This window comes from Hemicordylus capensis, chromosome 2 (assembly GCF_027244095.1).
Source record: "Hemicordylus capensis ecotype Gifberg chromosome 2, rHemCap1.1.pri, whole genome shotgun sequence".
Lineage (NCBI taxonomy): Eukaryota > Metazoa > Chordata > Lepidosauria > Squamata > Cordylidae > Hemicordylus > Hemicordylus capensis.
In genome coordinates, this window is record NC_069658.1 from 36,646,642 (window position 1) to 36,671,934 (window position 25,293).

At 44.5% G+C, this 25,293-nt stretch overlaps 1 long non-coding RNA gene across 1 annotated transcript in view; it reads right to left on the minus strand.

Annotated features, from left to right (window-relative positions):
- Positions 1-23,156, minus strand: part of LOC128348133 (uncharacterized) — a 35,726-nt gene extending 12,570 nt beyond the window's left edge. Inside the window, exons 1-2 of the long non-coding RNA XR_008317945.1 lie at positions 22,973-23,156; positions 21,010-21,132 (exon numbers count right to left, since the gene is read on the minus strand). This is a non-coding gene — a long non-coding RNA (uncharacterized LOC128348133). The remainder of the gene's footprint in view (positions 1-21,009; positions 21,133-22,972) is intronic.
- Between the last annotated feature and the right edge of the window lie 2,137 nt (positions 23,157-25,293).

The window sequence follows — 25,293 nt, forward strand, 5'->3', positions numbered from 1 at the left end:
GACTGTTCTCACGCACAGACAAAACCAGGCTCAGCCTGGTTTTGTCTGCACATGAGAACTGCCCAGTAGCAGCGCAGCAGCAGCAAACCCACCTCTAAAGCCTGGCTCCAAAATGAAGTTAAGAGAGCAAGTGCTCCCTTAGCCCCATTTTCCTGCTCGTCTTTTCCTGATTGCAGCCGGGGCTGGGAGACTGCGGGGCTTCCAACCGGTGTCAAGGGAATCCCCACAATGCACCATGCTCTCGCATGGTGCATTATAGGAGTTTGGGGGTTGGGGTGAAGCGTCTCAGCCCCCGACCCTCCACGCTGCCGGGTGCAGTTGGCAATTGTCTGGGCGGGCGATCTGCCCACCCAGCAGACAGAGGGATCAACTGCAGGGAGGTACGTGTGAGCAGCCTTCTGCCATGCTGTTCCTCGAGCCCTTTCTCTCTATGTGCCTTATTTGACTATTTGAGCATACCTTTACTTGATGTGGGAATCAGGGGTAGCTGAAAAGCTGGAACAGAAAAGTGCCCTCACCACCCCACAAAAGAATCTCATAAGAACAGCCCTGCCGGATCAGGCCCAAGGCCCATCTAGTCCAGCATCCTGTTTCACACAGTGGCCCACCAGGTGCTGCTGGGAAGCCCACAGGCAGCAGCGGAGGGCATGCCTTCTCTCCTGCTTTCCAGCATGTTTCTGTTATGCCCACTATATCTATTTTTTCGTTAGCAATCAAGCACTCCAGCTCGCCCATCTTGGCTCAGAGGCTTCTGGCATTGGCATATAAGCACCTATATGCTGAATCTCTTATCTGGTGTGTGCTATCTTTCTTTTGGCTCTTTGATCTAGGAGGAGTGCCTGATTATTGGACCTGTTTTGAACTGGTTTCCACTTTCTGCATTTAGGGTTTCAGTTTCAGTTTCAGTTTCAGTTGAGGTTCAAGACATCCAAAAGATGTTAGTATTGGGTTAAATTCTGGTTCACTGAAGAAACTCTCTGGGCTCTTTTGGATGTATTTGGGTTTGGTTCAACTCCCTGCCTGAAATGCATCATAGCAGGTTTGTCTTTCCCCCCCTTCTCAGCCACAGGAGCACTGATCCAGATTGGACCATGGTGCAGAAAAAGGGGGTTTAAGCGTTTTCTTTATGCCACCATCCCAACAAAAAACTGCCACCCCTGAAGCTGCTATTTGCCCTGGGAAGAAAGCTGCGATGGGTGCGGGATAGTTGGTGAAAAACTGGAAACAAGGTCTTCTTTTTCCCAGTTATTGTCACATGTTGTTCTCTTGATATGTGGTCATATTTTTAGTGAAGTTCTTTGGCATGAAATTATTCACCAATCTGCCTCAGGCTGGGTCGATGGGGGTTTGATTTTGAACATACAAATGTACCTTTTAATGCAACATTTCTCCTCAGCAGCCCAATACAAATTGATCAGACTTGGTTATTTTGCTTGGCTACTTCCTTAGAGAGCTGTTCTTTCTCTCTCTTGTCAGAATAAAGCATCCTCTTGAATTTTCTTATTTTCAATCAATCAATCAATGAAAACAAAATCTCTCTTCAGCAAGAATTGAAGTCATTCTTATGGAAAAAACTAGATGTGATATGATGGAGGGCAGTCACATTTGTTGTTCATCTCTCTGCCCCATTCATGTGTAAAGTGGGGATGGGGTCTAGTCTGAACATCAGAAGGGGGTGCATAGATAAAGGGAACTGAGTCCGCCTTCCCAACTTATTTTCACTTAGTCTGTTGCCCCAAGCATTTTTCTTCCAGCTCAATTCTGGGGCAATAGACCTTTTGGAGGTGAGGCAGGAAGTCCTTCATCTCCTCTCACACATTCCCCATTCAATACTAAAATTAGATAGCCTGATATAAAACTAGATCAAGATCTGTTGAATTTCTCTAACTGAATTTAGGCTACACACAGATGTTGATAACTTAATTGGTTTATTAAAGGGGCTTTATGCTGTTCCCCAGCAGGGCACTTAACACAGGCCTGCATCAGGATTTCTCCTAGAGGGAGGGGCAAACTGTTTTAACTATGTTTGCCATTGTAGTGGATAGCCTTTGTCTCAGAGAAAGCTCATGTGAGGGGAAGGAAAAGTGCTGAATCATCCCTGCTGAGCTTTCTGGCAAAGGCTACTCCTAAAACTTTCCTGTATTTCTGGTAGGTTCAAAATTGGCTGCCACCACACCCCTCTCTATTACAGAGTTGAACCTCCCTGGGCTTGGGGTGGAATTCCAAGGGAAAACTTATCTTTTTCTTGCTATTAGAAAAGTACACAAAAATCCTCCATGTACAAGGCTGCACATGGTGAGAAAACTGGTAGTGGCTGAAGTCTGAGGATGTGCTTGCACCAGAATAAGAGCCCCTTCCAGCCCCCACCTTCTCCTGAGTTAAAAACCCTACTCGGAGAGGCTTGTAAAAGAAAAGTACAAAAAAGAAAAACAAGTTTATTCAAATGCTACAGATTACTTCCATCTGAGGCTCTCTCAGCTTAGTTACAGGTAAAAATACTCAGTAGGTGACAAGTATACTTCAAAAAGCACCCCGAATTATGTTGGGGCAGCACGATTTAAAAATAATGGTTACCCAGTTGTAAGGAACAAGGAAAATACAAAAGCACCTTTAAAAGCTTACAGAGTCTTTCTGCAATACCCTGGCTGGATGGGCGAAGGCTAGTGTTTCTTAGTTTAGTTATGTTACAGGTAAACAATCATAGAACAATTTCAGGGATATACAAAGCACTCACACCAAAGAAACAGAAAGTCTAACGCAAAATCTGTCTAAACTAACTTTCCCTTGCCAAAGCCCCTTTTCCTTGAACTCATCCAAACCCTGGTTGAGAATTCAAGCCCCTGCAGTTCTATCTCCCAACAGCTGCAGCCATCTTCTTGCAGCCATCCTCCATGGCCACATGAGTTCTCTCCGCACCCCCATCCTACTTCTTCTCACAAAGAAACTCTCCTTCCTCCCAATGGCTCTCTAGGTCCCACCCCTCTAGTGGGCTGATTGGCTGATCCTTGGACTTCATCAGCCTGCCAGTCAGGACAGGGTTCACTTCCGGTTGACTCTTTAGGGGAGAGATGGCTGATAACTACAGTCATTCACCCAGAAAACAGCTTTAAATATTTGCAAACAGATTACACGTGTGGTCAGAAAAAGGATCACTTTACATACTGCTGAAATCTTGGGCCAAACTAAATGTGATGCTAATCATATGTTCTGACCCTTTTGTAAAAATGTAAACAGCAGCCACATAAATAGTATGCAAAGATGATTTCCCCCTATATTGGTATAGGAAGAACTATCTGGGCCGGGCTTAGAGCATCTGTGCCTCTAGTTCTCTCCCCCATCCCCCCCCCTCTTGGTTTCCCCTCTGTTCTCAGCCCCCCACCACTGTTTTCTCCACCCCACCCCGCCACCATTTTATTCCCCCAACCACCGCTGTTTTCTCCCCCATCTGTCACTGTTTTCTTCCCCCACCCACCTGCTGCTGTTTTATTCCCCCATGCACTGCCATTTTCTCCCCCTGCCACACCATCCACCGTTTTCTTCCCCCCGCCACCTTCTTCCCCTCTGCCTACCACTACCATTTTCTTCCCCCGCTGCCATTTTCTTTCCCATGCCTGCAAGCCTGTCCGACGGCAGCCCTGCTTTCCTCTCCCTCTGCCAACAGCTCCCTCACGAACTCTCACGAGAGCTGCTATGCATGGAATTAGCAACAGTTACGCCTTAGAGAAATAAATAGATAGATAGATAGATAGTTTTAGAATGAATAATTGGATAAAGGTATTGCTGGACTAAAGGAGGGGTTTTTGAGAGGGAGTAATGAGAGCTGTATTAGATCAGTGGTGGATGTACAGTTGGATAAATAAGTATGATTTTATGGTTTTCATGACTGATGTACACTCAACATGGACATGTAAGCAATAGTATTTAAGTATTTTGTATCTTTTTCTGTGTTTATAATAACATTATTAAAAAGAATCCTAATGATTAGATTAGATTAGATTAGATTAGATTAGATTAGATTAGATTAGATTAGATTAACTTTGCAATTGTTAGGATATCAGTTGTTCCATTCATTCTGTTGAATGAAGCATGCATTGTGGGCAATTTTTACATATGGTAGGCTGCATACTACAGATACAGTGACTGGCAAATTATCCCTTCCTTCAAAAGACTCAAACAGACCAAATGAAGAATGGTGACTGATTCAGACCAATGTCACAACAGCACATTTCAGCACTCTGGAATCCTGCTGGACTCTTATTAAGGAATTACTGGATCATGAATGTATAAAAGGACATCTTGACCCAGCTCTTCCCTTCAGTCTTACTTTAATATCAGCAAGATATTTTGTTGTTGTTGTAATGGAGGACACCTGTGCATAGCCATTAACTGAACAATCTTTCTTTTGATGAAGTCTTCAAAGACTACTTTGTAAGGAGCTGTTTTTTCTTTTTAAAAAAATTATGTGAAAAGGGCACATTGGGTTTCTTAATAAAATAAATGACAATTATAAATGCTGTCTTTTAAGCAGGCTCTCCAGTTAACCTGGAGGACCCTGCTGGCTAGGCTGGCTGTCCTTCCCTGTTAGTTGAATTCCACCCTAGATGCAAGGGTGGTACAACTATAATTTCCATGTTTATCTTTATTTATTCCTCTTTAATGCTTTGCCAAGCACAGAGATTGAAAGGGCAACTGTCATGTTGGGATCACTCCTTAGCCAATCATTTTCATTCATCATTACCTCCATGGTTTTTTTAATTTGTAAATTACCAGGAAAGGACAATGCTTCCCAACTGAATCAAAGAGTTCCTTCATTTCATATTATATAATGGATTTCCTGTATGGCTGATTCCTGTTATTATCATGCATGCAAAGACATATTTTTGAAGATACATATATGCTAAACAGGATCTTCCTCCATAGTATATGCAGTCTGGATCCTAATTATGCAAAATCGTGTACAGTTGGACAAAAATAGCCACATAAAGCACAATTGTGCATCAGGGCTAAAGCATGGAAATTTAAACATGGAATCATGATAAAATAGTTTGATCTTACCTCTGATAGCTGTGGGCAGCTTTAGATATAATATGGGTAATAAACGACCTTTTAGTTAAGTCTATTTGTATTTGCTGTAGCATTTGATTAAGGTGTACTGCTATAATTAGGTATAGGTGTCCCATGGTGGGGAGGTGGCATTTGGGAATTTTATCTTGTATCATTAAAACAGCCTATGCTTTGTTATATATTTCAACAAAATTATTTTTAAAAATTAGAATGGGAGGAAAAGTAAGCCTTAGGCAATGCCGTGGCATGTTTGGATTGAATCCTGTGGCTAGATCACAAGTTTACTAGTCAATCTTGCATGCTGGGAATAACTCAAACCAAGAGACTATGAAGATTGGAGACCAACTGATGGAACTTCAGAAAGACAAAATATATTGCTACTTGGGGTGTGCGAGCCAGCTCAGTTTGAGCTGGACTCGACATCAAACTGGCCCAGTTCAACAGGTTTGGGGTTGAGCTAGATTGGCCTCAGCCAGTCCAAGTTCAAACTGAACCAGGCCTGGTTCGAACTGAACCAGCTCAGAGCTCTAGTAGTAAAGGGGAATCCAGTGAGGATCTTCCTTTACTAGTAAAGGGGCAGGGGGGCTTCCCTAAACCTAGAGCGGGCAGGAGGGAAGTAATTTAGGACTTACAAGTACAAGCCGTGGCCACGGGGGGTGGGGGACACAGAGTGGGTGGCCGTAGCTCCCTCCACCCCCACCGGCCTCCCCCAGAATAGCAAGGGCTGGCAGCAGTGTTCCCTCTAATTTTTTTTCATCTGTGCATGAAATGAATTTTGTTCTGTGTGACAGTATCAAGGCAGTGTGTGCGTACGTGCATTAAGAATGGGGCATTCCTGATTCAATCTGAGCAGGATCAAAATTAACTGAGCAGTCATCAAAAGGTTTGTGTGCGTGCACACATGCACATGCCTTAGAGGGAACACTGGCGGGCAGTGGCCTGGTTTGGGCCTATGTGCCTGCGCGGGGGTCAGTTTAGTGACCTCCATGCATAACCATGGGCTGGTTCAGCTAGTGCCCAAACCTGGTCCAGATTCGAACCGAACCAGCCTGGCTGGTTTTGTGAGCATCCCTAATCATGCAAATGGCTTCTGTATGTGCGTGGAGGTCACTGAATTGGCCCCTATGCTTCCACGGAGGCCCGAACAGGGCTGAAGAAGGCAAAACTGGGCTTCTGGAGGTCCTGGCTACTCTGGGGGAGGCTGGTAGGGGTGGGGGTGCCACCGCCCTCCGTGGCCACCACCTCAGATGTGGCTTGCACTTGTAAGTACTTGTAAGAGCCAGTGTGGTGTAGTGGTTAGAGTGCTGGACTAGGACCAGGGAGAGCCGAATTCAAATCCCCATTCAGCCATGATACTTGCTGGGTGACTCTCGGCCAGTCACTTCTCTCTCAGCCTAACCTACTTCACAGGGTTGTTGTGAGGAGAAACTTAAGTATGTAGTATACTGCTCTGGGCTCCTTGGAGGAAGAGTGGGATATAAATGTAAAAATAATAAATAATAATAAATTACTCCTCTCATGCCCCATCTGGGTTTAAAGGAAGCCCCCCTTCCCGTTTACCGATAAAAGGGAATCCTCACCGGATTCCCATTTACCAGTGGAGCTCTGAGCCAGTTCAAACCAGTTTGGTGGTTCACTGGACTGGGTCCAGTTCAACCGGTGCCAAAAATGAGCCAGACCGGGTCAATTTGAACCTGGTCTGGTGCCTTTGTGCACATCCCTAATTTGTGCACATCCCTAATCATGCAAATGGCCTCTGTGCATGTGTGGAGGTCGCTAAAAAGAGCCCCCGTTCATGTGCAGAGGCCCAAACCGGTCCGAAGAAGTCCTGATAACTGGGTCGCCAATGGCCCTGGCTGCTCTACTGATACAGCAGGTCCAAGAATTTTGGTTATGCACAGTGGAAAATAAAGCATGGTGATTACTGGTTGTTGTTGTTTTTAAAAGAAGCAAGCATGGGAACAAAGAGAAACAAAAAAGCATACCGTTGATTGAAGCTTATTTTTGAAATAAACGTAGGTGAGATGTTTTGAGATTTTATTTTTATTATATTTTTATTCTGCTCTTCTTCCAAGGTCATCAAGTAGTGTACATGCTCACCCCCCACCCCCCACCACTCCATGTTATCCTCACACCAAATCTGTATGGGAGGTTAGGCCGAGTAAGAGTGACTAGCCCAGGTCATCCATTGAGTTTCCTGGCTGAATGGGGATTTGAACATGGCTCCCCCAAGTCCTAGTCTGACACTCTAACTGCCACACCATGCTTCTTAAAGCTTCCCTGATCCCAACTGTTACTCATGAAGCTATGGTGTGAAGCACAGGCACAGAAAGCTACCATGTTTACTCAGATATAAGATAATGAATTGTCCTGAACAGACTTTGACTCTGAATTTAAAATATAAAGTAAATATAAATATAAATCCCTTAAAATCTAGAGGGGAAAACCAGGTTTTATCTGGTTTTACCCCAAAGGAAGAGGACTCTGTATTTAAGACAACCATGCAGAGGTGCTCTTATCTCTGGACCTCCAAGCCAAAGTCCAGGCCCTCCACACCCCCTGGGGGCCCCCAAAGCCTTTTTAGTCTGTCCCAGGTGGTGTGGCCATGTGGAGAAGGTGTTGAAAATACTGTGTGTGTGAGAGAGCCTTTAAGCTCCAAAAAGCCTTTAGGTCCTCCAAAAGCCCTTAGGTCCAGGCTCCAAAATTACCTAGGTGCACCTCTGCAACTACCCGATTTCTAACATCAAAGAACTTGGGGAAAAACTAGTCTTGGATTTAGGTAAATACTGTAACAATCTGCATATGTAGTGCATGCAGTCATAATAGGTAGTACAAGCAGCTTAGGCCCAAGGTATTTAAGAGAATGCTTTCTCCATCATGAGCCCCACCACTTCTTGGGATTATTATTAATATTATTTCTTGTTTACACAGTCAGACAGGTGTTATTGACTGGTTTGTCTTATCCAGACATCGAGTCCTTCCCAAGGACCTGGGATGGCTGAATTTTATTGTCAATTGTTATAGATATCGTCGCAGAATATAGGCTGTTCCCAGTAAAGCTGCTTTTTGTAATTGGCTGATGGTGATTTCTGTGGCCCCTATGGTGTTGAGGTGCTCTTCAAGGTCTTTTGGAACTGCACCCAGGGCACCAATTACCACTGGGATTATTTTGGTCTTCTTCTGCCACAGCCTTTCAATTTCAATTTGTAGATCTTTGTATTTGGTGATTTTTTCTATTTCTTTTTCTTCGATTCTGCTATCCCCTGCTATTGCTATGTTGATTATTTTGACTTGTTTTTCTTTCTTCTCGACTACAGTTATATCTGGTGTATTGTGTGGCAGATGTTTGTCTGTTTGTAGTCGGAAGCCCCATAATATTTTTACATCTTCATTTTCTTCAACTTTTTCAATTGTCTTGGAATGTCTTGGAATACATCAAAGATTTAAGTGCATTCGACAGAATTGCTCCCGTATCTTCTGCTCCAGATGTCAAAAACTGGTTTTCAAACTGTGTGATGTGGAACACTGGGTTTCTTATTTGGAAACTTATCAGGAATTACTCAGTGAGGAGATTAGGAATGTCAAACAAGTTTCCTTGTACGACAGCTTGGTCATCATTACTGGTCTTCCTTGGCAATGCACAATCCCAGGGGAACATTGGATGCAATCCAAGGAGCATTGACAATAAACGGAGAGCAATGCTGAGGCCCAGTAGGTCTGGCCTGTGGTGTCTGAGTTGCCTGAACATCCTAGCACTGCCCCAAGATCTCCTGTAATGCAGAGAGAATCTTTGAAGGACACAGGATTGCTCCCCAACAGATAAGTTGCTGTGGAAGGCGTTCTCTGATGGAAGAAGGTTTGAAAACCACAGGTTTTGAAAATCTAAAACTTCCTCATGCTTACAGATGAATCCTTGTCTTCTGTTATGGCTGGCAGGGCCAAAGTCAAGGGTTGACATCATTGGGGATCCATTGAGGCTCCCATGTCAGTGGGGACCCACTGCCAAGCAAAGAGTCACAGCTCTCACTGTCTGTCTGTCTGTCTGTCTGTCTGTTTGTTTGTTTATCAATCATATTTTTATACCGCCTCATATATATACCTGAGTTTGAATCCCCATTCAACCATGAAACTCACTGGGTGACTCTGGGCCAGCCTTGTATCTCTGAGCCTAACCTACCTCACAGGGCTGTTGTGAGGATAAAATTAAGCATGTTCACTGTTCTGAGATCCTCTGAGGAAAAGCGGGTTATAAATGTTTGTGTGTGTGTGTGTGTGTGTGTGTGTGTGTGTACACACACACCCAGGGCCGTTTCGGCTTTTAGAGGTGGCAGGGGTGTTCCCTTAAGAGTGGGGGAGGGTGCACTTACCCCTCCCACCGCCTTTCCCCTGCTGGCGCTCCGTTGTATCAAAGCCTCTCAGGGCGGCTGGAAGTACTGGGCATGCATGCACCTGTCGCGTGCGTGTGCGTGCACAGGAGATGGGCGCATGCGCATGCGATGGGCACACATGCACCCGCCGCTTCCAGAATGGTTCTGGGCACATCCCTACTTTGTATTTCACCCGAAAACATATTGGCAGCCAGTGCAGTTCTTTCAAAAGCGGTGTTATTTGGTCCCTTCGTATTGTTCCAGAGACCAGTCTGGCTGCCACATATTTACCTGACCTCTCCAAGCATACTTCAGTTCACTTTGCCATCTCCCTTTGGGGTGGTGGTGTGGATTGGGCCCAGAGGGAGAGGACAATCAAATGTGCCACAGTGACAGCGGTGAGGTGGGCCAACTCTGGGAGTGGAGATCCACTGAGGGCCCCTCAGAACCTGGAGCTGGCACTGGCCATGAAGAACAAGAACTGAAGATGACAATTAGTGCAGGACAAGTGCTAGAAGGCATAGGTGAGCAGCCAGAAAGGGGCTAAATTCATACCTATGTATATTTATATACAGCAGCAGCTCAAGGCCTCTGTGTTCCTGAGGCAGAGTCCCAAAAGTCATCCCTTGTGAGCACCCTTCTTCCCCTTCTAGGACAGAAGAGAATCTTGCAGCTTCATTGGTGCCTCAATAATCCGCTGCCTGAAGCAACCACCTCACCTAGCCTCATGGAAGGGCTGCTCCTATCTATCTACATACATACCTAACCCTTGCTAACTGGGCAAAGAGGCACCTTTTAATGTGGTGATTCTCTCTTATTTAGCAGGGTGAGAGTAACTGGCCCTATCCACCCCCAGTGCAGTCGTTCTAGTGACTGTTGCTGGTGTCTATCTTATGTTTCTTTTTAGATTGTGAGACCTTTTAATTATCTCTCTGTGTAAACCACCCTGAGCCATTTTTGGAAGGGCAGTATAGAAATCGAATGAATGAATGGATGGATGAATACACACACACACCAGCGCCACACTTATTTATTTATTTATTTATTTATTTATTTATTTATTTATTTATTTATTTGATTGATTGATTGATTGATTGATTTCTATACTGCCCTTCCAAAAATGGCACAGGGTAGTTTGCACAGAGAAATAATAAATAAATAAGATGGATCCCTGTCCCCAAAGGGCTCGCAATCTAAAAAGAAACATAAGCTAGACACCAGCAACAGTCACTGGAGGTCCTGTGCTGGGGGCGGATAGGGCCAGTTACTCTCCCGCTGCTAAATAAAGAGAATCCCCATGTTTAAAAATTTTATAGAAGTAAAGGTAAAATAATGTGGCTGAACTACAGACAGAGTTCTAGGCTGTTCTTACAAGCAGCCAAGCCTAGGCTTAAAGAGCAGCCAAGCCTGGCCTTAGCTGCCCATGAGAATTGGCAGGATCTGCACTCATCCCGGCAGTGCTGCGGCGCTAAACCCAGCACTGAAGCCTGGCTCTTAGCCAAGGTTAAGGGCACAAACATGCCCTTAACCCAGCTCCCAGGACTGTGTGTGTCAGCACGAGTGGCTTGCCTAGCGCGCCCCTCCCCTGGGGGAATCCCACAATGCACTGCAACGAGCCCCTGCCTCTATTTACCCATGCTGCCAGGAGCAATGCAATGCTTGCACACCAGAGGGGCTCAGAGCGGTCATCTGGGGGACGGTAGGTTCCGACTGCATGTGGGTGCAGCCGTGTGAATAGCCCGAGTGTCACAAAACAATCACTCAAGTTATCCAAGTTCAAACAGCAACCATAATATGCACAGCTATTGCATGTACAATAAATGCACTTGCTAATGAGCACAATGGTAACGTTTTTTGCTGCTGCAGCAGCAGCAGCAAAAGATTCAGTTTCAGTTCTTAGATAATACTAAATGGTGGTGACAGGAGAGAAACCTATTTGGTTAAGAAGTGTGGATGTCTTGCAACAACTGGGCAACGACTGGACATTTGTTATGTGATCAACAGCAATTGGGTTTGAGTCGAACAAAAAAGGATTTTCTCATTCTGCAGCATTTGAGCATTTCTGTTAATAATCTTAGGTTGTTTTCAGAATAATTAGTTAAAAACACCAATTGTGGGATTAGTTCTCTTCACTATCTCACTATTGAGGCATTTTGCTGTGTGGTTCAGAACCTTTTCTTTGCATCCATAAGGACTAGAAACTTACATTTTTAAATGAAACTAGAAGTTCTAATAGTTTGCAAGCATGCAAATGCTATGCCTGTCAAGGAAATGTCAAATATTCAGGGGCAGGTGATAAAATAGAGGAGGTTACCAACCAGACACTGAGGTTGCCACACCACTGCTGGGAACGGCCATGGAAATGCCTGTGGAATCTTTCAACACTCTAGTGATGTTTGGTCATTCAAAGAAAATCTAGAAAAACTAGGACAATTGGGTTTTAACAGAGGTTTGTGTGCATTTAAGGCTGTCCAAGGGCAACTTTAATTTATGTGCCAATAAGTTGCACAAATATTTTCTCTACTGTTCAAGTAGTTACCTAGGAAACTGCCACATTGCATGTAACTTATCCTAGCTTTTGGTTCCAGCACAGCACTTACCATAAGAAAGAACCATTCTTACCTATCATGTAAATGTCTAATTTGTACAAGCTATTAAGAGAGAGGGGACAGGGAACAAGGGAGAGAGAAACTGAATCTTCAGTCATTTAACAAGGAATCTTTCTCTGGAAAAGAACTCTGGGTTTTTTAAACGTTGTTTATGTATCTTCCCTGCCTACTCCCTGCCCCCATAATTGGTTGTTGTTTTTTGTTAAACAAGTAATAGGACTAGAAAGTTCTCCACTTCTTTCAGTGTGGAGAATAATATTTATAATTTTATTCGAGATATCAAGACATGGGTTTACTGTGGGGCGGGGGCTAGGGTCATGGATAAAAAGTGCTGGACTCATCCTCTCTTTGTTCTTCCAGTGTTAGTCTCCATTTTGTCTCTCCAGAGATCGCTGTTTGTTTTGATCTCTCTCCCCTTTCAGCCTTAAGCTCGGCTTTCCTATCCTTTTGTAACTTCTAAATAAATCCTTGTTGTTCTTCAAACTTAAAGAACTGTCTCCAGACCTCTTGCTTGGCTGAATTCTCCCCAAACCGGCTTTGCTCTTCTAAATGGAGTTTAACTTCCATTCTTCTCCTACACTAACAATATCAGGGGATGTAAAGTTGGGAACGCCTGCCTTAAGAGTTTTGCAGTTTAGTCAGTCTTGGCTCCCACATATGCCTCTTGACTTAAGATGTTCTGACAATGACAAACAGCATGAAGACATTTGTGAATTGCCACCTTGTTTCAACTTTACAACACTCACTGTGTCAGAGGGTTGGATGCACTAGATGTGTTGGTGTGTGGGCTAATGGAGGTGACAAAGGAGGCTCAGGCTCATGTTGTCATTGAGTTGGACAGTCTTGGTGGGAGCTGACACTGTGTCTGAGGCAGCAGAGGGATTGGCTAAGTTGCCCATCGATTATGTTCCCATTGCCACCACAGCTACTGCTTCAGCTCTATAGCAAAATAAAGCCTTTGTCTCAGAGCAGCTCATGCAAGGGGACAAAAAATGCCTAATCATCCCTGGTGAGCTGCTTGGCTAGGCTTCTCCTAAAACTAATCTATATTTCCAGTAGAATTAAAATGCTGCCGCCACCACCCCTCTTAACGACAGAGCTTGAACCTCCTTGGGCTTGGAGTGGAATCCCAGGGAAAACTCTTTTTATTTTGCTATTGGATGAATGCAAAAACCTTCCCAGTGTAGGCTTACATGTGATGAGAAAACTGATAGCTGCTGAGTGCTTGAGGATGCTTTTGCACCAGAGAAATCCCCTTTCCACCCTCAATTTTTTCTTGAGTTAAAACACTACTCTGAGAGACTTGTAAAAAGAAAAGAACAAGCAGTTTTATTCAATTACTACAGACTGCTTCCATCTTTTAGGTTTCAAATACACTCAAAAATACTTAGTAGGTTACAAAAATAGGTTGTCTTAGGCTTCAGTTTAGGTTGCATGTAGGTACGCTTAGATGTTTATAGAGTATTTTGCAATGCCTGAGGTGGGTTGAGCATAGGCTAGTGTATCTTATTTCAATTACGTTGCAGGTAAACCAGTGGCAGTGCGGGACTGTCGGCGGCCTGTGTGCGGCCACTAAGGTGGCCCCGCTGACCCTGCCCCCACGTCTGATGTCAGACGCTGGCCTAGCCACGCCCTCACATCTGATGTCAGACATGGGGGCATGGTCTGGCTGAACGGAGCCTTGAGGCTCTTTTCGAGACTAGGAGAGTTGCAGTTTAACTCCCGAAGGGGCCATGTGGCCCCTTCGGCAGTGACTAAGGCTGGCGCTGCTTTCGCAGCGCAGCCCAGGAGCAGCTGTTCCCTGCAAAAGGCATGATGTACACGATGTACACAGATGTCTGCACACTCATACAAATGTTTGTGTAAATGACTGTACCTGTGTTTATTTTATCTGTATTTGGCATAACATGTGAATGGCTGTGCCTGTGTACAGATCTGTACCTGTGTACACTGTACACTTGTTGTACAAGTGTTGAACATAACATGTGAATGGGTCTACTGTTTCCTATGCAAAACTAGGTTCAGAGACACCATTTTGAAGAACCAATTGCATCATAAATCTAAGGACTGCATATGTAAATGTGTCCACCACATGTCTCTGGAAATCCCATAAGTAGGCCTCTTGACTCTATGCCTATAGCCTGCTCCTGCTGCTGCTCCCCAACAGCTGCTGTTCAGTGGCATATTGTCTGTGAATCTGGACATTCTATTTCTAGCTTCCTCTGAAGGCTGAAGTTAGAGTCTTGTATGCTGTACCTTCACAACCCTTACCACAGACATAGTTTGAGTGGTTTACAGCCATTGATGAGCAGAGCACCTTTAATTGGCATCAGTCATATAGCTTCACTGGGCAGCTTCACAATCACCTGAAAGTTAGTACAAAATATGTCAGAGGAAACTGCAGGTTCTTGGCGAGCGCATGTTCCTGACGGGCATGTCATCTCATACCCCCGACTGCTGGTTCCTGCATAGTTCCTGAATTTAAGCCAACCCCCTTAAAAATAGAGGTTAAATGCAGCTTATAACTATTTACCCAAATAGAACAGGACTCTGAATTTAAGACAGCCCTCTAATTTCTAATATCAAAGAACTTGGGGGAAAACCTAGTCTTGGATTTAGGTAAATACAGTATGCCCATGGTTAGCAGGACTTGTGGGGACAGAGTGGGCTTGACCTGCTCTCCCCACACAGGAGCACTCTGCCCTCCTTGAGTGGCTGGATCAGCCGCCCACATGATTATCGGCGCCGTCACTGAGCTGGTAGGGGCGGTGGGGATCAGGGGCTGCCCAGCCCCCAGAAGTCCCAGAATTCCCCATGCGGGTGTGTGGGGCATTCTGGGGAGACCCCCGATGCTGGGAGGCTTGTTGCAGCTTCCTGGTCGGGGGTGTCCTCATGAGTCGACATGCTGTGGAGCCATGCTGTGGCATCTCACGATCGAGAAAACGGGGTTAGCAGAGTGTTTGCTCCACTAAAATCATTTTAGAGGAGGGCTACTTTGGTGGGCTAGCTGCCGTTCAACCACCGGGCTTGCCCACAAGCCCGGTAGTTCTCACGATGGGGGGAAACCGGGCTGGGCTCCCTTAGCCTGGTTTTCCCCCATCGTGAGTATAGCCTCTTTAACTTCAGCCTTCAGAGAGCTTAATTTTTTTTCTGTTGGGACCTCATAACCTTTGATTATTTTTAAAAAATGTTTTTCAACTTTTGCACTTTCCCAGAGTTCATTTGTTGTAAGCAGACAGTTCCTGCCACAAACCATGGCCTATTTAAATGTACACTTAATTTTTTTCCTTTACACTGATTCAAGTTAAATACGTGACTTAACGTTCTTGTTCTTCAGGCATTAATTATTCAGCTGTACAATACAAAACATCTTTATTTTCGAGACAGTTTTCTGTGCCAATTGTTTTTTTGATGCAGTTTTTGCGAGCACAGAAATCCCATACACAACCCACAACTTGATATACGAGTTGTAAATGGAAACTTTTTGAACAGGATCCATCAGCTTTACAATGCTCTCATTTATTACATGATTGTCCAGGGGAAAGTTTGCTGTTTTTAGATCTACAGGACATGGGAGTGATGTAGAAAAGGGGAGAAGGCTGGTAAGCAGATATGCAGAAATTCAAATGTGGGCTAGGTCTTCCTTTGCTTTGTTTACAAAGGAGGATGGCCGCTGTTTCATTTGCTCCAAAATCAGGCCAAATTTTACTTTCCTTTATCTTGGTCGATGCCAGTTAATTGAAGTTAGCACTGGTGTAAACTGAGAGCTAAATCTGGCACAACATTTTATGCCCTGACACCTGCCAAATCTAATGATAGGGAATATTTTAAGCTGGATTGTACTGTTTGATTTAGAGAAGGAAGAGTTTGCAATGCATTATGTATCATTCTTTCTTCCTGGTAGAGATGGGCTTGGCTGGCTCAATTCGGGGCATTTTTCTTCTGGGCAGGCAAAAAATTAGTTAAACAAGTATGGACCCACCACAAAATTTTGCACTGTATTCCTGGTGTACATGCATTACCTGAGCCCATGCCTGAGCATGGTGAAAGTTTTAGTTTTCTGCTTCCCTCAGAAGCAGAAGGGATGGTGAGAAATTCAAACTGAGAAATATCTCTCTCTTTTAGTTCTAGCCCTTTTCCCCACTCCTCACCACTGAGTTCTATTAGCTCTGCCCACCTGGTTGTCTGTTAACTGCCATCTGAGTCCATGAACATTCTGCTCCTTTGGGTTACACTGGGGCAGTTTGGGGTGCTTTTTTTGCTCCCTTCGGGTTTTTCTTCAGAAGTTTGTAAAACTGCCTTATCTGCAGGTTGCACTGAGTCTGTCAGTACGCCCCTCTCACCCACAGGTGCTACAGTTATGCATCTACTGTATAAGGATCCTAACATTTCCAGCTCTTTCAGAAATAGATATAAGAACATGTCCTATTATTCTTGTACTTCTACACTCAACTAGGTTTTCTTTCAGACTCTGCCATATCAGGACATGGATGTTTGTCATATTTACTTATGTTTTTACTGGAGTTGTTTGGGGGTTTCTGGAAGGTGCCCAGCAACTAGAAGAGTCAGATAGTTCTGTATCTCTGCTCAGAAATGCAAAGCTAGCAATGTGGAATGAAACCAGTAAAAGCAAGCTGAGCTGGAATTTTTACGAGGATGAAGCATGAACATGTAAGAATGGTTTTGCACCTGCTGTTGACAAAGCCCTTCAGAGCAGCTGAGACAGAAAGAACACAATGACACACATCAAAGCTTATCAGCAATTTCTGCCATACGGGGGACCTGCTGAACTAAGCAGTTGCCTTAGCTTGGCTAGTAGGTGTGGGAGGGCGGTGGGCACTGCTGCCCCAGCTCCCACTGTAGCAAGCACCACCCAGCTGCCTCCTGCTGTGACTCACTGCTGCCGCCTCTCTTCCTTCTCTCTCTTCTGCCCCACCCTGTCCAGGCACACCTCCAAACTCTCTCTCCTCCACCTGACTGCTGGCACCTCCAGCTGGCTCTGTCGCCTTATCCGTTGGTGCACTGGTGGCATAGCATACCAGTTGCCACCACATCTGCTGCTCATCCACCTCCCTGGATTTTGAAAAGGAACATAGGAAGCCGCCATATACGGAGTCAGACCACTGGTCTATCTAGTTCAGTATTGTCTAGACTGGCAGTGGCTTCTCCAAGGCTGCAGGCAGGAATCTCTCTCAGCCCTATCCTGGAGAGGCCAGCCAGGGAGGGAACTCCAAGTTGGAACCTTCTGCTTTTCCCAGAGCAGCTCCATCCCCTAAGGGGAATATCTTACAGTGCTCACACATCAAGTCTCCTATTCATATGCAACCAGGGCAGACCCTGCTTAGCTAAGGGGACAAGTCATGCTTGCTACCACAAGACCAGCTCTCCTCTCCAAAAGGAAGAGGGTGTGGAGGAGAGGAGTGATGGTCTAAAGTGTCTCCGAAGAGATGGAGAAAAATGGTGGGTGGCGATATCCTGGGAAGCAGCAGAGCTAATACTCTTTTCCAGAGTAGGGAGTATGTAGCACTTCATAATAGGAAATACGTGATTTGCTTTTCCTTCTCTTCGTCAGTTTACAATCTTGCCATATGGTACCTGGGTCTTGTGGCATCCTGGGTGCAGATCACCCTCCCCATACATGCTTGCTGGGCATCTTCTGTGGGTATCAAGTGAAAACAGTTCTCCCTCCCCCGCAAAGGGGGATTGCTCTTAGTTTATCTGCTGTGAAGCTATTGCTCTTAGTTTATCTGCTGTGAAGCTATTGCTTGTCTGTTTTGTATTGGTTTGGTGTATATTTTGGCCTTTTAATTAATTTTATGTACATTGCCTTGGCATTAATTTAATGGAAAGGAAGAAATTTTAAATAAAGACACTGTAACTGTGTGGGGTGGTGGTTATCTATGATCACATGATGAAGTCCAACAATGCCACCTGTTGCTTTCCCAGAGTTTCTGAGTAACTGCAGAAGGGCTCCAATGCAGAAGGTCCCAGGTTCAGTCCCTGGCACCTCCAGGTGGGGCTAGGAGAGACTCCTGCCTGAAACTTTGGAAAAGCTATTGCCAGTCAGTATAGACAATACTGAGCTAAGTGGCCCAATGGTCTTATACCAAGGCAACTTCTTATGCTTATATTGGGGATGAGGCCACAGCATCTGCTTTGCATGCAGAAGGTCCCAGATTCAATCCCTGGCATGTCCAGGACTGGGAGAGACTGTTGCCTGAAACTTTGGAGGAGTCACTGCCAGTGTAGACAATACTGAGCTTGATTGGCCAATGGTCTGACTCAGTCTAAAGCAGCTTCTTATGTTCCTCTGCATGGTTAGTAGCTACTCTCAGCTGATTTCCCACACAGTAGCAGGCGATATGTGGTTTCAGTCAGCTGCCATGTAGGTTCATGATCTACTGAACCGTCATCTGTGAGAAGACGTTAGCCAGGAGTACAGTCAGGTCTCCACAATTTGTGATTCTGTGAGGCAAAGGCAGCCTGCTGGCCACACATCAACGACCCACCAAGTGCTCTAAAAGTGTCCTCATTATATGGCCTGCCATGGATTGCAGAAATGGGGTGTACAGTGTGTGTGCTTTTGTGAGGGGAAGCACTTGGAAGGACTGAAAGCTAGGGTACCTTGCATGATGCACTTCAAGGAGTTTGTTAAACTGAAGCAAATGCTCATGTGAACATAGCTGTGACTAATAGTCAGTGAAAGAAGCAGCTCATTACTGATCCAAATCTGGTCAGGTGCAAAAGTAGCTGCTGTCTGCGAACATTTGTGGCCACATATTTTGTTCATATGACTCACTTTTAGGTGCATGATAGCCTCTGTGGTGGGCATCAAAACTTGCAAATAAAACTGTCCTGCACAAAGACAGGCTGAGAAAGGAAACTGGTGACTGTAACTTTTTGAACTTTCTGAGGAAGTCAAGTAATGTTTTTGTTTGTCCCCATGGTAGCCATATGGGAAAAAATTATCTATCTATCTATCTATCTATCTATCTATCTATCTATCTGTCTGTCTGTCTGTCTGTCTGTCCGTCCATCCATCCATCCATCCGTCTATCTATCTATCTATCTATCTATCTATCTATCTATCTATCTATCTATCTATCTATCTATCTATCTATCTACACACATTCAGAAGCTGTTCTCACGTGCAGGCAAAACCGGGCGGAAGGAGCCAATCCCTCCAAAGAGCCCCACCTGTTAGAGTTAAGGGTACAAGCGTGCCCTTAGCCTGGGATAAATGATTGTGTGTTGGTGCCACGCAGCTTCGTATGATGCCGACAAAGCAGCAGCCTCCCTACCAGTGCTGGGGGAATCCCCATAATGCACCACACACTTGCATTATGGGAGTTCCAGGGGCCGAGGCAACACGTCTCGGCCCCCGACCTTCCGCGCTGCCAGAGGAGGCAGCTGCACATCTGGGTGTGTGATCTTCACACCCAGCATAGTCAGAGGGATCGTCTGCGTGGGAGGTCAGTTTTTCAAGGCTTCCTCCTCCCTATACACCCCAAGCCCTTTCTCGCTGATTGTGAGAAAGGGCTCATACTCTTGTAAGCACTCTTTGTGATTGGAATAAGCTCACATGATCAGTTATATGTTGCTCTCATATGTTGTCAACAAAAGACATCTTAGAGCAGCCTGATGTTCTGGAATAATTCCAGTTAAAAAGTAGCCAGATAGAAATTCTCCATAAACACTCCAAATCTGGAGACATTCTTAACATGCAGGATGCAAAAATCTGGAATGAAACAAAACAAAACAAAACAAAACAAAACACCGCTCTATCAACACATGGTCATTTCAGTGGATGAAAGATTTACATATGGAAAATTCCAAGTCACTTCACTTACAAATAAATGACCCTTTGGAAGAACAGGTCACATGTTTACAGCCATTCCCAAATGGCATGCTGACAAAAATCCTTTCTATGGAAACACTCTGGGCCAAATTATCCAGCAGCAGCAAAAGCAGAATATTTTGATTTAGCCGCAGTGAAGATGCAGCTACTTACAGAAAGAGAATACCATGGTTCTGTTACTGTGGGGGCTTACTGGTTCCCTTTAGATGGGTGTTTCCCAGATGGCAATTTATTCCTGCTTCACTACGATTAGGGTTGGGAGATGTTCAAACCAGGGAGGGATTTACAATGCCTTCAATATGGTGGTGTTCATACAGCCAGTGGCATTATTTGGCTCTCCCCCCCCATGACAATTGGCCCTTATTGTGTAATAGAAGCGTCTTTTAAAAGGTGTACTTTGGAAGAGTTTTGAAAATGGTAGTCTGGGATACTCTGGCATTTTTGCAGAGCTGTGCAGAGAGATTCGTGAGATGAAGGGTGAGATGGAGGCGTGGCTACCTGTCTGGGAGTGACTTCGGGGAGTGTCGGCTCTGCCTGTCACCCCTCTCAATTCCATTCCTGGACAGACTTGATGCTTCCTGTGCCCTGCAGTCTAGGTTCAGGCTCCATCTAATACTGACTTACAAAATAAAATAAAATAAAATCCTGATATTCTAGTGCTCTAAAAGCGGTGAACTAGAGCAATGGGATGGTCCAGCGACTGCAAAATCCATAGCAGTTTTCACGCACTGTAGTGGGGGAATGTGGGGGAAAGGGAAAAGTATATGCCCACTACAAAGAAAAAGTGAGTTTGTGGGGGTTAGGATGCCTGTGTTCCCTTCCAGTTGGTTCTCCTAAAATAAAAATAAAAATAAATAAATAAATAAATAAATAAATAAATAAATAAATAAATAAATAAATAAAGATATACCTCCATGGTGTTCTTTTGCAAGAATACACCAGCAATGTTTCCTTTCATAAAGGGAGAAAGAAGGAATAACAATTGTGTGGTGTCTGGGGAGGGGAGAGGGAGCGTGTGTGGTGCCCTGCTGTTTATGGTTTTCTATATCTATACATTTTGGGTGGCATAGATCATTTCTGGGGGGAGCAGAGATTGGAGAAAATAACTCACCCTCTGTACTGCACAGCTAAGAAAGCTCTTCACAGCATAGGCAAAGGTTCCTGGTATGGTGATAGTCCCTTGGGATGTCAGCCACTGGAAAGAGTTCTGGGAGGAGTTTCCTGGAGTTCTGGGCTGAGGAAGTGTTATATAGGGGAAACATGCAAACGTCAGCAAGCAGCAAAATGAAAGCAAACTTGGCAGGGGTGCTCATCTGGACTTTCTCTAAGATGTCAGCAGCAGTCCAGAAGCATCAGGCCATTTATTACTCAGAATATACTTCTGGATAACATTTTTGTAGTCTCAAAGGAAAGGGGGGGGGCGTGAATTTCTTTTATTTGAAAGTGATTTCCCCCCTAAAGGAAATGAAAGGAATCCATTTATCACTGAGGTTAGAGATAGCAATAGCTAACGTATTTAATAGTGAGCTTCAGACTTGAACTGGCAGAGAATATTCTTCTTAGGCTGTATCAGTAATAAATAATGTGCATGTTTCTCCAGCTAAATACTACGGGATTCAACAGTGACTCAAAGGATGAGTCAGAGAGTTACAAGGAAAGCACCAGATTTGGCTCATACCCAGAATATTTTGTAGAGGATTATGTCTCAAGAGTATGATTCGCTACCAGATGTAACAAAGAGGTACAGGGGTATGTTTCTGTTTTGTGACCTCATGATTAACATTGGAACAAGTCAGTTCTCTTTTTAAAAAGTACAAATATCCTTTGAAGAACAAGCCACTTGTATGAAAAGGTTATCAGGCTATGCATTATTTCAGCCAAACTACGAGTTTCAAAATTAGAATTTGTGACACCCTTTACTTAGCTATGGAACCCCCACAATCTGGATTGCGGATGTGGCACAGGAGAATATGAGGCAGCTTTTAGTCACAGAGTAGAAATGTATGGGCACCCCCCCCCCCAAACAAACAACAACAACAACCCTTTCAGTGTCTGATAGCAATTTGGGGAGGCAACAGCAGATTAAAAGCAGATAGTAACATAGCAGACAAAACAGTAAAGAGCAATTTAAACCCTTTTACACTTAAAAGGTTTAGAAGGCCTGGGGAAATAAAAAAGTCTTTGCCAGGGGTGGAAGGACACCAGAAAAGGCACAAAGCAAACATATTTGCGGACAGAGTTCCATACAGGGGCGTAGCAAGGTTGGAGTGGGCCCAGAGACGAGATTTTAAAATGGGGCCCCCCCACTCAAAGTCCAGGGCCTCCGCACACCCCAGGCCCCCAAGGATTTAAGTCTGATATTCCAAAATAAGTATGCTGCCTGGAAATACATTTCACTGAATACACACACGCACACGTCACAATATATGGTGATATACATTGAGTACTATACATTTGTTTTACTTTTAATGCCTAGAACACACTAGAAAAATGAATGATTAAAATGGGCCCCTCGCTGCAGATTAGCAAAGGAGACTTTCAACCATGCAGGGTGAGCCCATGTTTGTTTTCTCAGAATTCTGAACAAATTCAGTTGATTCCAGGAGATTTTTCACAGGAGGCTTTTAAAGCCCTTTAACACACATCTCCTCTGGAATAGAGGTGCTGCATTCACATGTTGGCCAGATTTACCCTGAAGTCCCTGCAAGTTATTGGGGAGCAGTTCACACACAAGAAAAATAAAATAAAATAAAAGCAGAAGACATGCTTCACAGTTCTCACTCAGACCTTCTGGGTTGCAAAACAACTTGAACATAAGTGCATTTATAAATGAATGAATGAATGAATAAAATAAATATAATACTGTTTCTTCCAGAAGTTTTTGTAATTTTCTGCCATGAAACAAGCCACTTATAGGACTTTTTAGATAGTTTTTTTTAAAGCAAATTTTCCAAGCTGTTTAAAAATAAATATTCAGAGACTTCTCAGTCCCACCCAAAGCCCTATGGCAAGCAGATCCCTATATATTTGGGGGCGGGGGGGAAGGTAACCACAAAAAGGAGTTCACACTCTACCTGGCAAAAGCTGAGCTGGGTTGGGCAGGGCAGCAAGGGGTCTTCTGCTGCAGAGACCAGTGGTGGCCACTCTGGCTGCTGCCTCCTCCTTCCTGGCTGGCTTGGGCCCTACTGGAGTTCAGGCTTCACAGAGGCCTACACGAGGCCTCCGTGGAAGCCCCGCCCACCCGCCGATCAGCTGAGAGGCGGGAGAAAAGGAGCTCTTTGCAGCTTGTCTGCTGCTCGATTGCTGACCAGGAGAACAAGCTGGAGAGACGGTGAACAGGGCAAGTGGCTGAGGAGCCTTGGGGCTGGGCAGGGGGCAATGGGGAGTCACGTGAGGTGCCTCTGGGGGGCCCCTCCAGGCAGTGGGGCCCCCAGACAACTGTCTCCCCTTGCCTGTTGTTACGCGCCTGGTTCCATAGATGGGGGACAAAGTTGAAAAAACTCTTTCTCTAATTGCCATCCAGTTTAGCTCAGAAGATGGAATTAATCCATCAGCCTATAAATGGAACGTTTGTGCAGTTGTGCAGGGGTGCTCTTGCACAAGACTGCACAGTTGCGCAGAGTGACACAATAGAGGGCCATTAGCTCAAATGGCCCTTTATCGTGTAACTGCATTGGCGCAATTGTGAGGTCCATGCAAGTGTTCCTACACTGAATGGAGCCTTGTGCAGTATGTCAGCCACTATTAATCTTCATGAGATTAACAGGATTATTACCACCTCTCTCTCTCTCTCTCTCTCTCTCTCTCTCTCTCTCTCTCTCTCCAGAGGGTGAGATTACTTATTGAATTCCAAGCAAGATTGGTTTTTCAATGTGTGACATGATAGTTTAGAAAGCAGATACCTTAAACCATGTATGCAACAACAACATTTTAACTTTATTATAATTCAGAAGGGAAATATTCACATTGCAATGCAGTTTCTAAACTATGAGAGAGGGTTCTTGTTGTCGTTGCAAAGTGTTTAAAATAGCCCATCTGGTGAAAGCTATTAATCTTCAGTGTAATAGCTGTTCTCTCAGCTTAAAAATGCATCTGTGGCTTAGAGTGATAGGGCAGGATTCTGAGGGTCCCCTGTAGTAGCAGAAGATCCTCAGAAGATACACATGGGCAGAGATCCTCAATTTTCCTCTGAGTTCTCCCTCCAGTTTCAGCCTACCATGTTCCATGTCACAAAGGGCCCCTGATTCTCATGAGAAGCTAGGGGGGCAAGGTGAAGCAGGCTGTGGTGGGAAGGAATGTAAGGAAAAGCCCTGTTGTGTACACAGAACACCCCTGCCTGTGTGGTTCTCTGGAGTCTGCCCTTTGTATATAATCTTTAATTCAAGTGACTTCAGGAGAGAGGTTAGCCAAATATTTAGATAACTGAGATAAATATTAACTATATGTAGTATTAAATTGACTATGTGCATAGTCAATTTAACCTTTTGATTATAAATTCATAATTTGAATTGTCAATTTTTTGGGGGGGGGATGAAAAATTAAAAACTATGATGCAAATTAGACCAGAGATTGTCAAACTTGGGTCTCCAGAGGTTGTTTGATCCAAATTGTGGCTAGGGGTGGTGGGAGTTGTAGTCTAACAACATCTGGGGATCCAAGTTTGAGAAGCCCTGGAAATACACATCACAGTAAACAAGTCACTTTCCCCACCAAAACTGACAATTCAAATTATGAATTTCTACTTTTATGGGATAAACCTTGTTTTTCAATGAATTTATTAAAAAAAATTCTATGTCACCTGTGGGGAAAATATTTTTAGGATGTACTTTAATTATTAGGATTTTTTTAAAAAATCTAGATTATTTTGTACCACTCAGAGAAAAAGTGGATTACATAATGCACAGGATTTAGACTGTGGATGCTCTGACACAGTGTACCGAGCCTCCTCCACTACTGGTAGGAGGAGTGTCCATGTACTGGTGAGTCCCATGCAGCCAGTGAGATCCCAGCCCTCTTGGGTATGTGGCTGTGCCACTGTGATAGCTACTAAGAACAGCCCTGCTGAATCAGCCCCAAGACCCATGTAGTCCAGCATCCTGTTTTGCACAGTGGCCCACCAGATGCCGCAGGAAGCCACAGACAGGAGTTTAGGGCGTGCCCTCTCACCTGACATTACTCCTCTGCAACTGGTACTGAGAGGCATCCTGCCTTTGAGGCTGGAGGTGGCCCACAGCCCTCCGACTAGCAGCCATTGATAGACCTCTCCTCCATGAAGTCATCCAAACCCCATCCAAATCCACTGTATTTGCTTTTCTGCATTTCAAGTTTTAAAAATTGTTTATTTTTCTATTTCATTGTTATTGCAAAAATTAATGAAAAATATTAATAAAATGCT